The sequence below is a fragment of the Urocampus carinirostris genome, chromosome 10 (genome assembly GCF_059441175.1).
Source record: "Urocampus carinirostris isolate Australia breed hairy pipefish chromosome 10, RoL_Ucar_1.0, whole genome shotgun sequence".
Lineage (NCBI taxonomy): Eukaryota > Metazoa > Chordata > Actinopteri > Syngnathiformes > Syngnathidae > Urocampus > Urocampus carinirostris.
Window position 1 is genome coordinate 13,427,603 of NC_142358.1, and position 13,975 is coordinate 13,441,577.

At 37.8% G+C, this 13,975-nt stretch overlaps 1 long non-coding RNA gene across 1 annotated transcript; it reads left to right on the forward strand.

Moving 5' to 3' along the window:
• Positions 1 to 353: 353 nt before the first annotated feature.
• On the forward strand, positions 354 to 6,904 carry LOC148357783 (uncharacterized). Its single transcript, XR_015851579.1, has 2 exons — positions 354 to 463; positions 4,105 to 6,904. It is a non-coding gene; the product is annotated as an uncharacterized LOC148357783 (long non-coding RNA).
• Positions 6,905 to 13,975: the final 7,071 nt, after the last annotated feature.

A 13,975-nucleotide genomic window follows, 5' to 3' on the forward strand; every position in this document is an offset into this window, starting at 1 on the left:
CACTACGTCAATTGAAAATAAAATAACTACAGAACTAAATGCCAAGTTAAGTGCAAGAAGGGCATTTATGAGCTGGCTCTCTTCAATAAATTGAGAAAAAAGCCGTTTTGTCCAATGAAAAAGACTGACTTAACCAATTACCAACAGCAATGACGTAATCTCGAAGCGACGAGATCTCATTAGCTAAGATCGGCGTGCAGAAGAATAAAAACTCATACAGCAAAACCAAAGTAACGATGATGTAATGCGTTGAATCTTTGTTACAGAGGAATTAAATGATAATGACAATTTAAAGGAAAAGTTTGCGTCCCCAGCATGAATGATGCATCTGGGACACAGGTACATGGTGAAATGAAAACACTGAGTGTATAATACAAGATAATTATACAGAATAGTTTAAAAAGAAAGAATGTTTAAATAACAAAACTAATCATCTCTCGTTGAATATGCGAATGGCAAAAGGGTAAGAATTTTTAAGACGTGTAGTTATGCTCCTAATAAAGCAAGGGCGAGTAAAACAAAGAAGACGACTGGAGACCGTCCATAATTTCAGTGTCCATCTTTTCGTTGGTTATAAATGGACAAATTCAAAAGAGGCGTAATACATAAAAAGATTGTTTCCTTAGTTTTTCTCATATTCAATAATAGATTACTAGTGGTATGAATGATTTCGAATTATAAAAAAAAATTGAAAGAAGTTTGAAAATGACGACATATTATCACAGGGAAGAAAATTCGAGACTAGAAATCATTAATAACGTAGCTGAAGCTATTTCAGTCACTGAATGAAATATTTCTTTTAAAAAGAGTAGAAAAAGAAAAACAAAGGGAACTAAGACAATTGCGTAAAAACGAAGATTGTTGCACGGAATAAAAGATTAAGATAGTAATATAAAATAAATACGATTCAACAAGATAAATCATAAGTGACAAGTAGGTATTGCTTTATATCGAATCAACAATAAGAGATTATGATTACAGAGGGATGAAAAGACAATTAGAAATTTTTGACATTGGGTTCGAGTTGGCAGTTTTTTTAGGACAATTGATTCCACACTGAATTTTTTAGAATGAGTGTTACGTTCGACAAATGATTAATAAATGTGAAACAATAGCTGACTTATGGTTTGGTTAAGTTAAAATGAAACATTGTCTATGGAAAACAGCATTTTTTTAGAAGACAATGAGAATAAGATTGATCAAGCCTGGAAAGGATTAAAGGAATTAAAAATAACGGATTAGTGGATTTAGAGACAACCATACAAGACGATTTTGGTGATTTAGAAATATAACTGCATGGGAAATGAATGGAAATTAATTAAACTAAGATAATTAATGTCTACTAGTACTTAAATTTAGAGAAAAATTTAGAAATTGAATAAACTGGCTAATTTACTAAAACATCTCAGTACGTAAGCACGATAAAACTTAACGAGACTCTAAGTGCCCCTGAATTCCACATAAAAGTTAACCTAGTATATTGTTTTGCTTTAATTCTGAAAGAAAAGAAAAAAGAAACACTAAGACAAACATACAACATAAGTTATTTAAATAAGGATAATTTGCTGAAAATTGGGTATGAAAAACTTGAGACAAAAGTATGAAAAACAACACATTAGGTAGTGTTTTTGGAGTTCCCCAAGGTCTTGAAAAGCACTATATAAATCCAGATCATTTATGATGGAATGGAATATACCGTTACGGACATAGTTACAAAACGGGTTCACATATTGTAACTGACAATTAAATTTGGCATGACACTCCATCTTCAGAGTTAGGTAAAGGATCGGAAAAGATAAGGTTATAGTTATAATTAATACAATATTTACACAAGAATGTGCATTTAAAATGTTACATACAGTTGAGGTTTGTGTAAATATGCATTTGGTGAAAAATAGTCATTGTGGTGAAAAAAAGTTGTCAGCATAGCGCAAAACATATAACAGTATTTTTATAGATAAGCTATGAAAATAAAAGGAAATTATTAAAAGGATCAATATCTAGTTGAAGGCAAATAAACATAGACATAACATGTTGTCTTGCTTTAGAATAAGAAGATACGTACCACGCAATACATAAAATTTTGTTATAGAAAAAGATGCTGAGCACAGGGGTGAACGAATTAATCAGATAGATAGATAGATAGATAGGGGATGAATAAAGTATCTGAGGGAAATTCACATTTCCAGCAGCATCCCTGAGCTGAGAACAATACAATAGTAAAGCCAAAAGAATACAATATACAAATACCCAGTGTGACGTGCAAATGCCCACTTTAGCATGTTATATAGAGTAACTAAATAGTGCTACACAGAATACATATTGCAGTAAGATTCGGTAATGTCCAATGTAGGTGGTGTTGTTTAATGTACGTATTTTTGCGAGTTGAAACCCATATCCATAGGATAGAAAGTAATCCAAGTGTTGCAAGGCACTGATAAAGTAAGCAAAAATAAATAAACAAATAAATAAATCACAAAAGTGGCGAAAATAACACGGGAGCTGCTGGAGTGGCTGCCATTCGTGACGGCGCCGGAAGTAACATTATCAAATAAATTTTTCCACAATTGGGTCAGAATTAAACCTCTAGGGTTTAATCCAGCCATTCATGTGCAGTAAACCAAAGGAGAACAAGAAATGGGATGGTAAAGTATTACGATAATGTAAATCCTACTACAGAAATTCTATGAAATTACTAGAAAACGGAATATAGAGCTTGAAAAACGGGACATAGTATATGGTACGGCTATAATTCTAAAAAGACCAACTACAGAAATTCTGCAAGAATACTGCTACAAAACTACAACAGCATTAATACTAGCGCTACTAAAAAAAAAAAATCCTTCAAAAATACTACAACAGACTTCGAAAATATTACAGAATCTTATTTAATCTTATTTTGTAAATATTATAAGATACTACTGCAGGGATGGTTGAGTTAAGTGCAGAGCGGACCAGAACTCAATCGCTTAACGACCAGTTACTTTATTCAGCAAAATTGTCCAACGCTTAGGGAAAAAACAAAACAGCAACTGGCTTACAGGCAAACAGGAACTCAGACTAGGAATACTCATAAAACAGGCTTTTACTCAGAACGGGCAAGCCCTTAAGAAGGACACACGCAAATTAGACGGTCGCCACGGCGACCATGCTGGACATGACAGAAATACTACATACGTGCACAACTACAATAACACAGTTGTACCTCTACTTATACGTTTAATTGGTTCTAGCAGTAAATATGGAATGATGAAACTCTTGTAAATCGAAACACATTATCAATTTGAATCAATTGGATTGAAACGGGATTAGTCCGTTCCGAAAGCAAACGAACCTTGTTGAATCAACTGCAATTGCCCTGAAGGTATGCTGGTGTTCAGTAGGGGTTCATACATATACACAAAATAGATAAACATGAAATAAATATAATGAAATATAACATCATAACTGTAAATGAGAAAAACTGGATTTGTCCCCAGGCTCGTGACGCCAAAAGTTTGCCCACCCTTGACTTAGAACCATTGTTTTTGGGACGATGGACTGGTGGTTAATTGCGCTTTTAATGGCGGATTTCTTTTTAGGTTCTTTTTAGGAAGCAGAATGTTGGAAAAAAATTTTGAGTTGATTGTAGGCGATGATGAAATAGGTCGATAAATTCTCTATAGAGCGTGACGTCTCGTTTGGTTTCATGTTATAGTCATCATAGTTCCATTCCACTCCATTTAGTTATTAGTATCGATACGACGACACACACACACGCACACTGCTGTCGTCTTAATAAAACTGAATCGTCTCTGCACCGCACAACACAGTGGCCACGATCACACTCTCAGTCCGCTCTTGGCGCCCATACTCAGTCATCCCTCTCCTCAGAGCGCCCTAAACCTTGCTTCCTTGATTGAGTAGAAGGACGTGTATAAATAGTGCGATTGCGATAGAAGACAAGTTTGAATTACTGAAATTCCGAGTATTATAGGATGGGTCAGACGAAAGAGAAACGTGCAACCAGTCGGAGTGCCGATGGACTACCAGAAACCGGATGTGTTAACGACAGTACAGACTAAAGTGACGGATAATATGCTAAACCTTAATGTGACGATACAGGCGAGAAGGGTACCGACACACCAAAGTCCAGAAAAACCTACACCCACGGCGACAGCACTGAAGAGTGAGGTTACAACGCCGACGGCCAAAAATGAGTGCACGGCCAGTACGTAAAGTTCGGGAAATTGTGTAGAAGAGGAAAACCATAACCCTAACTCGGTAGTTGTGTAGGCACATGGCCTCGATGTGCACTGACTTAATTTGACTAAATAACTTAAATTTTTTTGGGCCATCTGTCTTGTTTTATGTTTTATGTTTGTTCAATGTTGTAAGTGTTTGTATTCTTTCCTGTATTCTTATCTTTCTTGTCTATATGGTTGTCCAGCGTTTAATCGGCCCACGTAACTGAAAGGATTAACAGAAAAATATCGAGGGAAAAGGAAAAAGGGAACAATACAGTACTCATTGAGACGAGAAAAACGTTTTTAAAGAGGAAGACAGTTTAAAATGTATTGTTTTAGATAGAACCGATAGCACGTCTCGTTAGGAATCGAAAACGTTCGTTTTTTTTTATATAGAAATCGTTTTGACGCTAAGGGTGTGCAACATAACGTCCGAGAGCCTATGAAGTTCCCAGAAAAATAAATGTTTTTTCAGTTGGAAAACGATGAATTTAGAAGTGAAAAGTCTAGAAAAATTATGTTTGGTTATTTTAGGTGCTTTAGATTATGTTAATGCCAGAATAACACCTAGAAAGGATAGAATAATATCAAAAAGAAAAAAGTTAACCTATTCCGGTTTTCAGTTCAAAATTAGAAAATTAAGGTATGTGAAGACGAGGAAAAATCCAATTGAGTGAATTGGAATGGAGTAATTTGAGAATGAAAAGCATTGTTATACGAAAGTAGTGGAATAGCGTGAGTAAATTCTTTCTTTTCATTAAATATGGAGGAAAAATTCATTGAGTCGAATAAAAATGAGTAAGATGGATCATTGTAGATCAATGCACGTCATTTTCACATTAAGTAGGTGAAGCTAAGATAGTAGATTGAATTGGTTTGGGAAGAAAAATAAAAATAAATAAATAAATAGATAAATAAATAAGTTAGTGAGATGGTTATATGTCAATTTCCCATTAAACTAGTAGGCTAAAGAGCATGTGTTAGAGGGCGTAGGAGAAGGGAAAGTTATGTAGAAAATGGATTGTTGGCAGAGCAAGTAAGGAAGTTACAAATACAGAAAGATAAAAGTTAGTAAATGAATGTAAGAAGGGGAAAAGAAAGTAGGCGTTGAGGAAAAGAGAAGAGGGGGACATGCAAGTGACAAAAGAAAGGAATGTAAAGGGGAAAAAGTAATTAAATGAAATATTTTTGTTGACAATTGGCCGGAGTTAAAGAGCATATATTCCGGATGGACGTGTATAGCTAGATACCATCAGACAACCGAGAGGAATTCCAGAGGAATTTAAAGTTAGGAATAAAATTAAGTCTGGATTAGAATCGATATTTATCTGGATAACTCCGAATAAGAACGCAGAATGGATTAATTACATTTATTACAACCAGCAACGTTTTATTAATTACACTACCGAGGCCTTTAGTGCAGTAGGAGAGCAATTACATGAGACATCTAGGATGGCCTGGCAAGATCGTCAGGCCCTCGATTTTCTCTTAACCAGTAAAGGAGGCGTGTGTCATATGATAAAGGAGGAATGCTGTACTTATATACCTTTAAATACATCCGAAGCAGGAAGCTTCACCAAAGCACTGTCAAAAATTCGTGAGTTGAGCAATAAAGTGACAGTGAATACTGAAAAGAACAGTATCTCTTTTGATTGGTTCTCGTCTACATTTGGGTACTGGGGTAGTCTGTTAGCGAAAGGAGAGAATAATAATTATGTGTTTGTTTTGGTTTCTGTGCCATACCTATTCTTATAAGAGGAATTCTTAAGACTTTTGGAGAACAAAAGACAGTAGTGGCTAATACTAGGGTGGCAGAAGCTCAATTAGCACAGTTAGTGATTGAATATCCAAGCTTATTCCTGAGTGAGGAGGAACAGATGACTCAACTAAATTCAACGCCTTGAATTTTATCTGGCAACGTTGATAGTCAGTCTACATTATAATAAAAATGGAGCATCTGCGGAAAGAGACACATATGATGATCTGGACTGAATACGATATCAATTAGCACTATTGTTAAACACGTAACACACTATATAGCACTAGGAATAACAGCAACAAATATATTGATTTCTAATTGTGATTCTTTTGTTGGTATGTCACACTGCCGGGGAGCAAGCTGCTGTCTGGGATGGTCAGGATGCATCGTCGCTTCCGGGTTTTTGGCTGCATGGAAACTGAGCGTGATGCCTGCTGGGATGAACACTCACTCCAACATCTGACTTCACGACACCCGTTGACGAATACGACAGTGCATGGTCTTCAAATTGTTCACGGGGGTCAGGCCAAAGGCCAATGTGTACACTGTATCACTATCCAGTCATGCACTCATCTTGGAATGTATCGACGACTGTTACCAAAATTTGTTATCACTTATCAGTTCATTTATTCATTTACCTTTATCACGTACCGATCAACCGTCGACGGTCCGCGTGTATGATCCAGTGTGTGCGGATAAAGATAAATGAAGGGGGGGGTTAGTGCATGGGTCAGATGATTGGAGTGTTGGGGGTTTTTGTAAATGAAACATGAACAATGAAAGTTAGAATGATTGACTGTAGCGCATCCCCTCAGTTGAGCCTAGTACTCACAAAGATCTTGTTTATCTTTGATTTTAATATTCCATTTACTCTTGTCCACCATCCCTTGACTTTGTTGATAAACCTCACCGAACCGTTGTTTAATGTGTAGTTTTTGTAAGATGCCCTTCACGACCTTTTGAACAAATGCCGCACCATTATCCGAGAACAAATTTCTGACGGTATGCCAAATCGCGGAATAACTTCTCTAATCAAAAACCTAATTACTGTTCCCGCACCTAGATCTTTTGATGGCACTGCTCCTATTATTCCTATTACTCCTATTATTATTATTCTCTCCGTCTACCGTGGCCTGTAAATACGGAGACCAGTAACCTTGTTTTTTCAGCTATTTCACACCCCCCCCTTGCATAATATTTTTAAATTGTGCACTTGTATCTGATATAAAGTCAAAGGTATTCCCCTGTTACCTATTCTCCTTAATAATCCTCCTGATGCTCCTGCATCTGGAGACACATCACCGTTTTCCTGGAAAGCAGATTCAAAATACAATTTTAGCAGTATTTCTGTGTTAAAAATAAAATAATTCACAATCCAAACGTATCAATATTCCTCAGATTTGTAAACACTACGTCAATCAACAAGATTCTAGCGTGATTCAATGCAGACTCGTGTTGTTCGTTATCACCGCCTCGTCGACGGCCTTGGCCGTCTGGCTCAGTCCATCGTGACGTTCCACTCGTAATCCGCTGTAGGAATGTGCCATGAGCTTTATCAGTGCCACACTGACCTTGGTGCCCAGTTGTCTACCTCTTTCTCCTCGAAACTGGCTGCAATCAGTTCAGATTGCCCCCTGCTCACTGTTTGAGGACAGCCTGGATGTGCTCCAGTGTCCCCACGACCCTGCTGTAGACAAGCGGCGCAGACAACGGATGAGTGAACGTCTTTGTTTGTTCTTTGCTTGTTTTTCTTTCCATCTTCAGCCTTTTTCAACAGTGCGTCTGACTTCTGAATCCCGTTAAATCGGTCATGTTTACAAACTCGGATGTTTAGTCTAGGTTTAATGACCATGAAGACATCACCTTAGCAATTAAATTCTTAAATTTGTCATGGTCTTCCTCAAGATCGAGTAATCTGCTCCTCATTGTCTTTTGAAAATGCTTGCCAAATTGTTTCCTCAATTCACCCAAACTCTACTTATCACGTTTATCGGAACAAGATCTCACAAATCAAAAGGCCACACGCAAACGGAGCACTTGACGAACTAAGTAATCCCTCCACTTTTTTTTTATTTTCCATATAGTAAAGGAGCGAAAGACGGGGGAAAGACGGGGGTGGGGGGTGGTGATCGGAGCGGGAATACACACGGTTGAGCTCAACTCACACAGAGCGAAAGACGGGGGAAAGACGGGGGTGGGGTGGGGGCGAGAATAACCCACAAAAAAGCAAGACACTTTAACGCACATACAAGACCGTAAAATGTAGAATAAGCAGTCACTCCATCATTCATCCATGCGTCCTTAACTCCTCTCCCAACGCCAAACAAAACAAAAAAAACAAAAAACAGTTAAGTATAAATCACCCGCGCACTCTCACTCAGGCGGCCGGGGGAGAAACCGAACCGAACAGAACACACATCCACAGACAGAGAGACACACGCACAATTAACGCCAGCTGGCACACACACCAACATTCCCGAATGAGACATCTCCCAGACTAAAAACATGTCAGCAATTCTCACACATTCTGTGTATCGCTTGTTTCTATGCGAATATATTTTAATAATACAACATCTGATTACTGCTCATTTTTCTAACGTCGGTATAACCTTTCAGATTGTAGAAAATGGCGAGGTTCCATGCACCACACTTTTTCCTAAGTGCAAGGTTACATATCCCTCCCAAACCATCAATCGACTAGGGAAACACATAAAACATGCCCCGTATTAACCACACATAGATCGTCTACTCCCGAACTGTCACTTCAGCAAATGATGACGTCTCATCACCGTTTCCATGCAGATCACAAGACAATTATAAATCTACAAATACCGACGCCGCTGCACCATTTTATCCAGGTAAAATTAGCCTTTTTCCTTTTTCAAGCAGCCTACGTCCCAAAACAAACAGGATTCTTTGAGCACCGAACTCCCGGGACACAAAAAAAATAAATAAATAAATCTCAACTCAGTTTACATATCTCATCCGTCCGAACTTGGGCCTGATTATAGACGGAAAATCCCACGTGCACGCATTTTCATAATTTAGCTCCGACGCCACAGGCTCCCGTCCTCCCACGAATCTCGACAAGCAAACCGAAATAAGGAGAGAAAAAACTGTCCTTACCTCAACCGCTCATTCGAGACCGTTCCACTGAGAAGTCTTTTCCCTTTTCTGTTTATTTAAGTGCCAAAAATCCACGTTGGGGCGCCAAATGTTGGAGAAATTGGAGGTCCGATAATCGAGAGAAAAGTCTTCTCATATGTGGATAAGAGAAATGGACAGGAGCCAGCCTCGTTACGGAGGGAGATGTCACTTTATTGATGCGTCAGCACTCATAAGTGACGGCGGGAGGGAGTCGAATTTTAAGTCACTCAACACTCAAAACGTCACACAGTGAAAATTAAAATCGCTGAATGAAAGTACCGTAGAAATACTACGACAGTAATACGGTAATAGAGAAATGCCCCTAGAGGTATACTAAACAATATCACAAAACCACAACATATCCCCCCTTCATGATGAAACTATTGTAAATCGAAACACATTATCAATTTGAATCAATTGGATTGAAACGGGATTAGTCCGTTCCGAAAGCAAACGAACCTTGTTGAATCAACTGCAATTGCCCTGAAGGTATGCTGGTGTTCAGTAGGGGTTCATACATATACACAAAATAGATAAACATGAAATAAATATAATGAAATATAACATCGTAACTGTAAATGAGAAAAACTGGGTGTGTCCCCAGGCTCGTGACGCCAAAAGTTGCCCACCCTTGACTTAGAACCATTGTTTTTGGGACGATGGACTGGTGGTTAAGTGCGCTTTTATGACGGATTTCTTTTTAGGTTCTTTTTAAGAAGCAGAATGTTGGAAAACATTTTTGAGCTGATTGTAGGCGATGATGAATTAGGTCGATAAATTCTCTATAGAGCGTGACGTCTCGTTTGGTTTCATGTTATAGTCATCATAGTTCCATTCCACTCCATTTAATTATTAGTATCGATACGACGACACACACACACGCACACTGCTGTCGTCTTAATAAAACTGAATCGTCTCTGCACCGCACAACACAGTGGCCACGATCACACTCTCAGTCCACTCTTGGCGCCCATACTCAGTCATCCCTCTCCTCAGAGCGCCCTAAACCTTGCTTCCTTGATTGAGTAGAAGGACGTGTATAAATAGTGCGATTGCGATAGAAGACAAGTTTGAATTACTGAAATTCCGAGTATTGTGGGATGAGTCAGACGAAAGAGAGACATAGATTGTGAACTTGGGTTTTAACTCAGGGGGGAAGTTGAGACATTCCGTAAATATAAGTTAAAACCTAGTTTTTTCCGAAATTGATGAAAAATTGTCTTCTGAATAAGCTCTCCATATAACTGTTTTTTGAGATTCAAATTACGAAATTTGGACGGATAGAAAAATATTACACAGAAGAAATGTTGTAATATTACAAAATTTACAATGTTTGTCAGATTGATTAACAAAAATCAATTAAGATAACCATTCACCATTAGCAAATCGCCCACATTGAGAACATTTTGGGATGGTATTTTTCATTTTTGGCAAAATCATTCACTTTGAGCGTGAATTACCTGCTTTCGTTGCAAAATACTGTTATTTTGAACAAATTTACTTACTGAAAAGATCATATATAGGTTATGATTTTTATAAAAGGCAGAACAAAGAGTGAATCATAACAATAAAAACGTCTTTTCTTGGGTTAAATTGACAATTTAACAATCTATCCTGGTCATCTGCCTCGAGGGGAATGACCAACAGCAAGATAACACGTTGAAAATCAAAAGAAAATGCAAATAAAAAGTGCATACAAATTTTTTCTCGGATGTGATCAATCTACAAAAGAGAACACTCAAACACTCAAATCAGGGTAAATGATTCTGACATGGATAATGGTTAAACTGATCCAGTGACTGTATTTAGTGAAAAAGCAAAATTTGAAATTTAGAACTGACAATTTAAAAAATAAATTGTTTATCTTCTAGTTAGAATTTTGGGATAGAATGCTCAAAATGGATAGGGCATCTTATAGTGGGGATTTTGATTTTCACTTAAAATAAATATAAAGACGTGCAACCAGTCGGAGTGCCGATGGACTACCGAAAACCAAATGTGTTAACGACAGTACAGACTAAAGTGACGGATAATATGCTAAACCTTAATGTGACGATACAGGCGAGAAGGATACCGACACACCAAAGTCCAGAAAAACCTACACCCACGGCGACAGCACTGAAGAGTGAGGTTACAACGCCGACGGCCCAAAATGAGTGCACGGCCAGTACGTAAAGTTCGGGAAATTGTGTAGGAGAGGAAAACCATAACCCAAACTCGGTAGTTGTGTAGGCACATGGCCTCAATGTGCACTGACTTAATTTGACTAATTAACTTAAATTTTTGTGGGCCCTCTGTCTTGTCATATGTTTTATGTTTGTTCAATGTTGTAAGTGTTTGTATTCTTTCCTGTATTCTTATCTTTCTTGTCTATATGGTTGTCCAGCGTTTAATCGGCCCACGTAACTGAAAGGATTAACAGAAAAATATCGAAGGAAAAGGAAAAAGGGAACAATACAGTACTCATTGAGACGAGAAAAACGTTTTTAAAGAGGAAGACGGTTTAAAATGTATTGTTTTAGATAAAACCGATAGCACGTCTCGTTAGGAATCGAAAACGTTCGTTTTTTTTGGAAATCGTTTTGACGCTAAGGGTGTGCAACATAACGTCCGAGAGCCTATGGAGTTCCCAGAAAAATAAATGTTTTTTCAGTTGGAAAACGATGAATTTAGGGGTGAAAAGTCTAGAAAAATTATGTTTGGTTATTTTAGGTGCTTTAGATTATGTTAATGCCAGAATAACACCAAGAAAGGATAGAATAATAACAAAAAGAAAAAAGTTAACCTATTCCGGTTTTCAGTTCAAAATTGGAAAATTAAGGAATGTGAAGACGAGGAAAAATCCAATTGAGTGAATTGGAATGGAGTAATTTGAGAATGAAAAGCATTGTTGTACGATAATAGTGGAAAAGCGTGAGTAAATACTTTCTTTTCATTGAATATGGAGGAAATATTCATTGAGTGGAATTCAAATGAGTAAGAAGAATCGTTGTAGATCAATGCACGTCATTTTCACATTAAGTAGGTGAAGCTAAGATAGTAGATTGAATTGGTTTGGAAAGAAAAATAAAAAATAAATAAATAAATAAATAAATAAGTAAGATGGTTATATGTCAATTTCCCATTAAACTAGTGGGCTAAAAAGCATGTGTTAGAGGGCGTAGGAGAAGGGAAAGTTATGTGGAAAATGGATTGTTGGCAGAGCAAGTAAGGAAGTTACAAATACAGAAAGATAAAAGTTAGTAAAAGAAGGTAAAAAGGGGAAAAGAAAGTAGGCGTTGAGGAAAAGAGAAGAGGGGGACATGCAAGTGACAAAAGGAAGGAATGTAAAGGGGAAAAGGTAATTGAATGAAATATTTTTGTTGACAATTGGCCGCAGTAAAGAGAACATATATTCCGGGTGGACGTGTATATCTAGATACCATCGGACAACCGAGAGGAATTCCAGAGGAATTTAAAGTTAGGAATGAAATTAAGTCTGGATTAGAATCGATATTTATCTGGATAACTCCGAATAAGAACGCAGAATGGATTAATTACATTTATTACAACCAGCAACGTTTTATTAATTACACTAACGAGGCCTTTAGTGCAATAGGAGAACAGTTACATGAGACATCTAGGATGGCCTGGCAGAATCGTCAGGCCCTCGATTTTCTCTTAGCCAGTAAAGGAGGCGTGTGTCATATGGTAAAGGAGGAGTGCTGTACTTATATACCTTTAAACACAGCCGAAGCAGGAAGCTTCACAAAAGCACTGTCAGAGATTCGTGAGTTGAGCAATGAAGTGACAGTAAATGCTGAAAAGAACAGTATCTCTTTTGATTGGTTCTCGTCTGCATTTGGGTACTGGGGTGGTATGTTAGCGAAAGGGGAGATTCTTGTACTAACTGTCGTAATAATTATGTGTTTGTTTTGGTTTCTGTGCCATACCTATTCTTAAAAGAGGAATTCTTAAGACTTTTGGAGAACAAAAGACAGTAGTGGCTAATACTAGGGTGGCAGAAGCTCAATGAGCACAGTTAGTGATTGAATATCCAAGCTTATTCCTGAGTGAGGAGGAACAGATGACTCAACTAAATTCAACGCCTTGAATTTTATCTGGCAACGTTGATAGTCAGTCTACATTATAATAAAAAATGGAGCATCTGCGGAAAGAGACACATATGATGATCTGGACTGAATACGATATCAATTGGCACTATTGTTAAACACGCAACACACTATATAGCACTAGGAATAACAGCAACAAATATATTGGCTTCTGATTGTGATTCTTTTGTTGGTATGTCACACTGCCGGGGAACAAGCTGCTGTCTGGGATGGTCAGGATGCATCGTCGCTTCCGGGTTGTTGGCTGCATGGAAACTGAGCGTGATGCCTGCTGGGATGAACACTCACTCCAACATCTGACTTCACGACACCCGTTGACGAATACGACAGTGCATGGTCTTCAAGTTGTTCACGGGGGTCAGGCCAAAGGCCAATGTGTACGCTGTATCACTATCCAGTCATGCACTCATCTTGAAATGTATCGACGACTGTTACCAAAATTTGTTGTCACTTATCAGTTCAATTATTCATTTACCTTTATCACGTACCGATCAACCGTCGACGGTCCACGTGTATAATCCAGTATGTACGGATAAAGATAAATGAAGGGGGGGTTAGTGCATGGGTCAGATGTTTGGAGTGTTGGGGGTTTTTGTAAATGAAACATGAACAATGAAAGTTAGAATGATCACAGCAGGCTGACCGCCAGAATTTTATTTTATTTTCGATTCGCGTAAACTCTGTCCGTGTATTGATATCTATGATTTGTAATACTTTGCCACTACTCTGTA